Below are 8966 nucleotides of genomic sequence, written 5' to 3'. Positions count from 1 at the left end.
ATGAGGGGGCTCGAAAAGGTGGATGCAGAGAGGATATTTCCACTCATAGGGAAACTAAAACTAGGGGACATAGTCTCAGAATTCGGGGCCGCCCATTTAAAATTGAGTTGAGGAAGAATTTCTTCTCTCAGAGCGTTGTAAATCTGTGGAATTCTCTGTCCCAGAGAGCTGTGGAGGCTGGGACATTGGATATATTTAAGGCAGCGATAGATAGATTATTGAGCAATAAGGGAGTGAAAGATTCTGGAGAACGGGCGGGGAAGTGGAGATGAGACCATGATCAGATAAGCCATTATCTTAGTGAATGGCGGAGCAGGCTCGAGGGAGCAATGGTCTAGTCCTGCTCCTATTTCTTATGTTCTGAACACACACCAACAGAGAGTACTGGGTAACAGTCACTCACACACATAAACACACACACACACCCCGACAGACAGTACTGGGGAACAGTCATACACATACACACACACCTACAGGCGGTGCTGGGTAAGCCACACTAACACTCAGGAACATGTACATGGTGATACACTGACTGCTCCTCTCCCTAAGCTGAGGCCTCACTCGGTACAGTTTTGTGCTGCTGCCACGAGCCACACGTTAAGGAGAGAGAATGCAATATTGTGACTGTGGCCTCCTGCCTCCAGATTGCCCCCAGCAATCAGCACAGAGTGCACAGTGCGATCCCACCATCAGGGGCTGCCCCAACACCCCCAGTGTGCAGAGTGAGAGCCAATGCTCAGACTGGGAGGGTTTAATCCCAGCAGCTTTTAGTGTCTCTGTGTTTAATCTTGTGCACTCCAGGGGTTCAAGGTCAAATTGATCGTTTCAAAATGATTGATAATTGGCTTTGAATCAAATCTCCTGCTGACGTGCCCTTGATTGACAGCTCACCCAGCCAATCAGGACAGACACTTACTGAAATGCAGCCAATCCAGCTGAGGGGGAGGTGGGACATTTCCAAAGCACTCGCCAGACACAGACTGAATATTCTTCACGTTTATTGCCTTTTACAGATTCACATTTACAGAAACAAGACTTGAATAAACAGCCCAGCGAGATCGAGCTGGGGACATTCACAGGGAGAATGCAGCTTTATTAAAAAAGTTGTGGGGATTTTCTCCACACCGTGAGAATCCTGTCCCTTTAAACGGGGACAAAACCTTGAATTGTAACAGCAGGGTGAGCAGGGAGGGGGTCTGCTTACTGAAGCGGCACTTCGCAGTTTAACATTAGTTTTACTCTGCTGAAACTCTTCAGCATCTTCGAGAGGTTTTACTTGGCAGCATGAGTCAACACTGTCCCATCAAACACTCCCAGGGCAGGTACAGCACGGGTTAGACACAGAGTATAGCTCCCTCGACACTGTCCCATCAAACACTCCCAGGGCAGGTACAGCACGGGTTAGATACAGAGTAAAGCTCCCTCCACACTGCCCTATCAAACCCTCCCAGGGCAGGTACAGCACGGGTTAGATACAGAGTAAAGCTCCCTCTACACTGCCCCATCAAACCCTCCCAGGGCAGGTACAGCACGGGTTAGATACAGAGTAAAGCTCCCTCGACACTGCCCCAATAACGTGCCTTACCCCCTGACCCTCAGATGCTTTCCCTGACCCAGTCCCGAGAAGGAAGAGAGTAGAAATGCAGTGCTGACAATGACCTTTGCCCTCCCGGCTCACCCCCTGTTCTATTTAAAGTTGCATCTCCCCGCGGACTGTCCCTGACACACTACGCGCATTCTGCTCTCCTGATGCCCTTGCTGAGGGGAGAGGAGAGGCTCTCGTGGGTGAGGCTGCAGGAGAAGCTGGCGTTGGACTCCCAGTCGGAGCCAGAGGGGGTCAGCAGGCTGCTGACACTGTAGGTGTTGTCCGAAGCTGGTCTGGACCCCGGGCGAAAAGGTCGCCCCGTCCTTCTTCCACTCCACCTCCACCGCATCGGGGTAGAAGTGATCGGCGAGGCACACCAGGGTGGCAGTGCCCTTGGTCGTGACCTCCTCCGGGGAGGGGGGCAGCAGGGTCAGCGTGGGTGGTGTCTTCCCTCGGCCTGAAAGGGAGGAGAAGGATGTTTAATAGGTGTATATTAGTGTGTGTGTGTGTGTGTGTGTGTCACTGTGGGTGTTTCCGTGTGGGGATAATTTACATCTGATAACGGAGAGCTGGGTTAATTAACTCCTGGCTGGTGATTAACCATTAGAGGTGAGTAACACTAATTCTTCATCTTCTTTGCGTCGCTTGATCAGTTTAATCAAAATATAAATGTGTTTGATGTTAAGGTGATTTAAAAAAAAAGATAGTCTTGCATTTATATTGCACCTTTCACAACCACCGGACATCTCAAAGCGCTTTACAGCCAATGAAGTACTTTTGGAGTATAGTCACTGTTGTAATGTGGGAAACACGGCAGCCAATCTGTGCACAGCAAGCTCCCACAAACTGCGATGTGATAACAATCTGATAATCTGTTCTTTTGTCATGTTGGTTGAGAGAGAAACATTGATCAGGACACCGGGGAGAACTCCCCTGCTCTTCTTCAAAATAGTGGCATGGGGTATTTTACATCCACCTGAGAGAGCAGACGGGGCCTCAGTTTAACGTCTCATCCGAAAGACGGCACCTCCGACAGTGCGGGGCTGGGAAGTCTAGAACAATGAGTCACAGTCTCAGGATACGCGATTGGAAATTTACAAATGAGATGAAGAGAAATGTTTTCACTCAGAGGGTGGTGAACCTGTGGAATTCTCTACCACAGAAGGCTGTGGAGGCCAAGTCACTGAATATATTTAAGAGGCAAATAGATGGATTTCCAGAAACAAAAGGCATCAAGGGATATGGGGAAAAAGCGGTAATATGGTGTTGAGATAGAGGAACAGCCATGATCATATTGAATGGCGGTGCAGACTCGAAGGGCCGAATGGCCTACTACTGCTCCTATTTTCTATTTTTAAGCGATGTAGGTTGAGGGATAAATATCGGCCTGAACTCGAGCCACAGAAACAGCAACTGAGAGTCTCCCCACAACCCTGGAGCACTGCAGCCGCTGGATTGCGAGCCCTGCTGCCCCTGTTTGTGATCAGAAGTTGGACAGGAGGTGAGCGGGGGCTGGACAGATCAGAGTTGGAGCTGGGGGAGGCGGGACCTCGGGAGTGTCAGTGTGCTGAGGCTGAGCTCAGTTATATCAGAGACTGTGACAGGAGCACAGACTGCCCCCAGCGAGCTCACTCACTCACACCCACACTCTGCCCATGTCTCACACACCGTGTCTGTCACACTGAGACAGGCAGGAGGCTCGGGAGCGATTTCCGGGGATGGTGCAGGGATGGGACCGCAGTGTGTCACCGTCCAGATCTCCTCCACACGGTGGGTAACAGTTCGTTATTTATACTTTGCTGGGTGAAGGGGGAGTGTGGGTAAAGGAATACAGCCGGGCTCCCTGTCATACACAGCACTCTTCAATTAACCCTTTCATTCACCGCAGCTCCCCACCATATTATATAACCCATACACAGGCACAGGAGAGGGTGCAGAGAAGGTTTACAAGGATGGGACCAGAAATGCGAGGGTGTACATATCAGGAAAGGATGAACAGGCTGGGGCTCTTTTCTCTTGAGGCTGAGGGGTGACCTGATGGATGTCTTTAACATGAGGAAAGGTTTTGATATAGTGGATACAGAGAGAGTGTTTCCACTTGTGGGGAAGAGCAGAACGAGAGGCCATCAATATAAGATAGTCAGCAAGAAATCCAATCGGGAATTCAGGAGAAAATTCTTCACGCAGCGAGTGGTGAGAATGTGGAACTGGCTACCACAGGGAGTGATTGAAGTGAATAGAATCGATGTATTTAAGGGGAGGCTAGACAGGGATATGAGGGAGAAGGGAATAGAGGGTTATGCTGATAGATTTAGATGAGGAAAGACGGGAGGCTCGAGTGTAATCATTTGTAAACTAACACCTTCGCATATTCAGCATTTGTGTCTTAGAAAGATTCAGTATTTAAAGTGTTAATAACGGAGCATTGGGGTTTACTTACTCAGTCTGAACTTGGTTCCTTTACTGAAAGTGAGCCACAGTGACAGCTTCCAGTGCAGTGGCTGTACAATATACTCCGTCCCTGGCTCACTCAGTCTCTCTCCCCCTCTCTCTGTCTGTGTGTGTGTGTGTGTCTTTCTCAGCGTCTCACTGTCTCCCTCACTTTATCTCTCTTTCTCACTCTCTCATTTTGCTTCTCTCTGACTGCCTCTCGCACTCTTTCCCCCTCAATTTTTCTCCCTCTCCCCCTCCCTCACTCTCCCTCTACCATCCTCACTCTCCACCTCCCTCCCTCACTCACTCCCCCTCCCTCACTCACTCCCTCCCTCTCTCTCTCTGTCCGAGTTTCCTGTGGCAGTGCCCGGGAGAGTTGGGGATCCGACGTGTTTGGGACAAATCTCCCAGCTGCCCTTCCCGCCCCATCAGACGGTAACCCTGGGGCCACGGAATTGCTGGAGAATGAAAGTCCCCGTCACACAGGGCTCACCTCTTTGTGCCCCTTGAACAACGGGCTCCGTCTGCAAGCGAGATGTTTGTGTTGCTGACACAGGCCTTCCTCGGAGATCATTGTAAGATAACGAGTTTCAGGGGCTTTAGAAACCTGTTTCCTCAGTCCGTGACCCGTGTGTACGTGGAGTGTGAGAGGATGCAGCCCCTCTTCCACTATTTGAAGGGGCTGCTCCTCGATTTCTGGCTCCACTTCAGTCCCACATTCCTGGGCCTGGTCACCTGGTGCGGGGGGAGTGGGCAGGTGGAGTGGGCAGGTTGGAGGGCCTTCCCGTGGGCCTGCTCCTGGGCCTGGCCAAGGTGGCCATCCACAGGTCCCAGTTGTCCCAGTTAGACGGGGCCCATGGAGTGGACGCACTGCCTGCCTGCCTCCCTTCGGCGGCTTTGTCCGCACCCGGGTGGCGCTGGGGACGGAGCCCAGGATAGGCCTGAGGCCTTTTGCGACGGTTGGGCACCACAGGTCCTGGAGTGTGGGGTGGGCAGGGAAAGAGGATGACCATTTCACTTGTTCACTTTCCTTTCATGTTTATGCTTTGGGTTTTATAAGTTGTGGCCCTCTCAATAGTGGGGGGTTTGTGAGATTATTTGGATTGAGGACACAGGAACCACCCAGTGTCTCCGTGCTGTCTGAATGTACAGAGTAGAGCTGTGAGATTGTCAGTGATGAAGACACAGCTCCAACTCCTCTCTGACCCACTCCACCTTTCCCAATTCACTGCAGCTTCCAGCTGAATATTCCTGCCGTCACTCCCATCGAGCTGTGTGTCAGTCATTGTAAAACCGTACAGGAGGTGGGGCTGTGTGTCCATTATTATATATTATATATAACTGTGGGGTGTGATACGTCCTTACTATACAGTATAAATGCACATGAGGCCCATGCTTGAGTGAAGGTCAGTCTGTGAACTGTCCTTTATTCCTTAGCACTCAAGTGATGAAGGTGGTGGAGCTTCCCCTTTTACACCTGAAGGCCCAGGTTCGGAGTGTCTCCCCCTCGTGGTCATTGTTCTCACAGTGTACAACTTAGGTCAGATTATACATGGGTTACAATGCTGGTTGAATACATGACATCACCTCCCCGCCAAAGTCTTATTGGGATCACAGGTTGAGTCTCTCTGGTGGTTTACGCACTCTTGTAGAGCGCCTGAGCTGGGGCTCCGGTTGTTGGCCGCTGGCCTGAGTGTCTGCTGTTTGCGGTGCCTCAGGCCTATCCAGACTGCCCACAGTGATTGGGCTCTCCTCCCTTTGGTTCTGGTGTTCGGTCACCTGTGGTGGAGTGAACTCTACATCGTGTTCTTCCTCTGCTTCTTCTATGGGGTTGCTGAACCTCCTTTTTGTTTGATCCACGTGTTTGCGGCAGATTTGTCCATTGGTAAGTTTAACTACCAGAATCCTACTTCCCTCTTTGGCAATCACAGTGCCTGCGAGCCATTTGGGCCCTGCTGCGTAGTTGAGGACAAAAACAGGATCATTTAGATCAATACATCGCGCCCTCGCATTCCTGTCATGGTAGTCATATTGTGGCTGGCGCCTGCTCTCGACAATTTCTTTCATGGTTGGGTGTATAAGGGATAGCCGGGTTTTGAGCGTCCTTTTCATTAGCAGCTCTGCGGGTGGAACCCCTGTGAGCGAGTGTGGTCGGGATCTATAGGCCAACGGGAGGCGTGATAATCGCCTTTGCAGGGAACCCCCTTGGATTCTGAGCATCCCCTGTTTGATTATCTGCACTGCTCGTTCTGCCTGGTCGTTTGAGGCCGGCTTGAACGGTGCCGCTCTGACATGGTTAATTCCATTGCCTGCCATGAAGTCCTGGAATTCAGTGCTTGTGAAGCACGGGCCATTGTCACTGTCAAGGAAATATTTAGCTTAAATTAACACAGGCGGAGACTTTCAGAATTGCACTTCGAGAGAATTATATTTTAAAAAGCGAGATATCTCGGAGAGCCTGCTTGGACCGTACCAAGGCAGAAAACTCTCCTGTACAAGCAAATTGTCTCTATCTTTATACAGAAATTGAATACAGAAATATAAAAGGAATCTTATTCATTAGTCCCGCGAGTACAAAGGTCGTCTCGGGAGGTACACACTCTATCTGTCCTTGCATAGTTTCTCCCTGTTCACAATCTGATAACAGGAGACTCCCTTTTAATACCAGATGGTCATTTAATTGCATCTCTAAGTTTCAAGGCTAAAAAGCGTAGCTATTTTTCTAGTCCTATTATTTCTTTAAGCATAGCAAAACCAGAATTTAACCCTTCCCTTTTCCATAAGCCATAGATTCATCGATTCTTTCTTCCACAATTCCCTCCTTGTTGATCTTTTTTTTTAGATCAACACAATATTCTCTTCTTGAACAAAAGGGGGTTTATACCCTTCAGGATAGGGTCGCATTTGGAGATATTCGTCTTCATCAACCTTTTCCTCTAAGCGACTTAACCTTCCTTTCATGCATACACCTTTTCTTTCTATTTCAGAGAGCAGGCCCATTACTTGACTAATTACATTTTTTAATTTTATCCACATTCCACAAAGGATTATTAATAATACAAGCATAACCATGCCTACGATTACTATGGGGTGTATAGCAAGCTTCAGTACTGCTGTAGCTTTTGGGGACCATCCGGTAAACACATCCCACCAGTGGTGTACTGTCAAAGAGGTGACTTCGTCTGCAATTCTCACTAGTTGCCCCTTCTTGTAACTCATTTCGACTCTAAATTGGTGGATGTCTCTGCTTTGCTTTGACAGAGCTTCCTCAATTTTCTTGTCATTCCGTATCAAATTGTGCATTCTGGTCAGATTTTTTTTTTTTTAATTCGTGTCCAATTCTTTGTCAAACGCCAGAGGTCACCCTGCACCAGTCAAGGATCACTCTGCGCCAATACTCTTAGCCAAAAGGCCTAGAGCCACTGCACCATTCCTGGAAGTACTGCAATACCAGGTTCGTGCCATGGAGGTGGATGGGTCAGGTCCCCCACACACCTCTGTGGAGGTGGATGGGTCAAGCCATCCCACCCACCTCCTGTTTACAAAAATGTAAGCATATACCTTCCTGACCAGGGAGAAACCACCCGGAGGTCATGGTGGCTGGTCAGGTTAGTTATGCAGATCTTAGCCAAAAGGCCGAGAAGTATTTTTTTTTTTTTTTTTTTAAATTCATGTCCAATCGTTATCCAATCGTTACAATTCTTTGTCAAACGCCAGAGGTCACCCTGCACCAGTCAAGGATCACTCTGCGCTAATGCTCTTAGCCAAAAGGCCTAGAGCCACTGCACCGTTCCTGGAAGTACTGCAATACCAGGTTCGTGCCATGGAGGTGGATGGGTCAGGTCCCCCACACACCTCCGTGGAGGTGGATGGGTCACCAATCCCACCCACCTCCTGTTTACAAAAATGTAAGCATATACCTTCCTGACCAGGGAGAAACCACCCGGAAGTCATGGTGGCTGGTCAGGTTAGTTATGCAGATCTTAGCCAAAAGGCCGAGAAGTAAATTTTTTTTTTTTTTTTTAAATTCATGTCCAATCGTTATCCAATCGTTACAATTCTTTGTCAAACGCCAGAGGTCACCCTGCACCAGTCAAGGATCACTCTGCGCCAATGCTCTTAGCCAAAAGGCCTAGAGCCACTGCACCGTTCCTGGAAGTACTGCAATACCAGGTTCGTGCCATGGAGGTGGATGGGTCAGGTCCCCCACACACCTCCGTGGAGGTGGATGGGTCACCAATCCCACCCACCTCCTGTTTACAAAAATGTAAGCATATACCTTCCTGACCAGGGAGGAACCACCCGGACGTCATGGTGGCTGGTCAGGTTAGTTATGCAGATCTTAGCCAAAAGGCCGAGAAGTAAATGCTACAAGTATCGGTCTCAATTGTGAGGAGTAAGTTCGGGGCGTACCACTGACAACCAAGAGGATAGGGTTGCAAGTATCGGTCTCACTCAGGGCGAGTAATTAAGGAATGTACAGCTGACAACATCTACCCATGGGAAGTGAGAAACTCGAATTGGGACTAGAGCGGTCTCTGACATTGTACCTAACAGATAAAAATTGAAAACTAATTGAAATAAAGATTAAACTAAATTGGAAACCAGACGATGCACCTGTGGCACAAAGGAAGTGGTGGGAGTCGGAAAAGAAACAAAAAGAGGAGAAAGTCCTCATTTATTGACCAGCGCGTATTGAGAATTAAGTAGACGGACTAGACTATTGACTGAGAAGTGACGAAATAAACCGACAGAAGGTGTGATGGTGACAGCACACGTCAGGATGACAACATAGAAGGGGGGAGGATTAGAGAAGATCTCTTCACCCAGAGGGTGGTGGGGATCTATAACTCACTGCCTGAAAGGGTGGTAGAGGCAAAAACCCTCACCACATTTAAAAGGTAATCAGAGGTGCATTTGGAGTGTACGGGGATCAGAAATTGAAACT

General features: G+C 49.1%; 3 pseudogenes; all 3 read right to left on the bottom strand.

Annotated features, from left to right (window-relative positions):
• Positions 1-7435: 7435 nt before the first annotated feature.
• LOC139270018 (U2 spliceosomal RNA) lies at positions 7436-7666 on the bottom strand (annotated as a pseudogene).
• Positions 7667-7795: 129 nt separating this feature from the next.
• LOC139270025 (U2 spliceosomal RNA) lies at positions 7796-8025 on the bottom strand (annotated as a pseudogene).
• A 129-nt stretch (positions 8026-8154) lies between these two features.
• On the bottom strand, positions 8155-8384 carry LOC139270027 (U2 spliceosomal RNA; annotated as a pseudogene).
• Between the last annotated feature and the right edge of the window lie 582 nt (positions 8385-8966).

The sequence above is a fragment of the Pristiophorus japonicus genome, chromosome 8 (genome assembly GCF_044704955.1).
Source record: "Pristiophorus japonicus isolate sPriJap1 chromosome 8, sPriJap1.hap1, whole genome shotgun sequence".
Taxonomy (NCBI): Eukaryota; Metazoa; Chordata; class Chondrichthyes; family Pristiophoridae; genus Pristiophorus; species Pristiophorus japonicus.
Note: the sequence above shows the minus strand (reverse complement) of the source record. Positions and strands in the feature narration are given on the sequence as shown.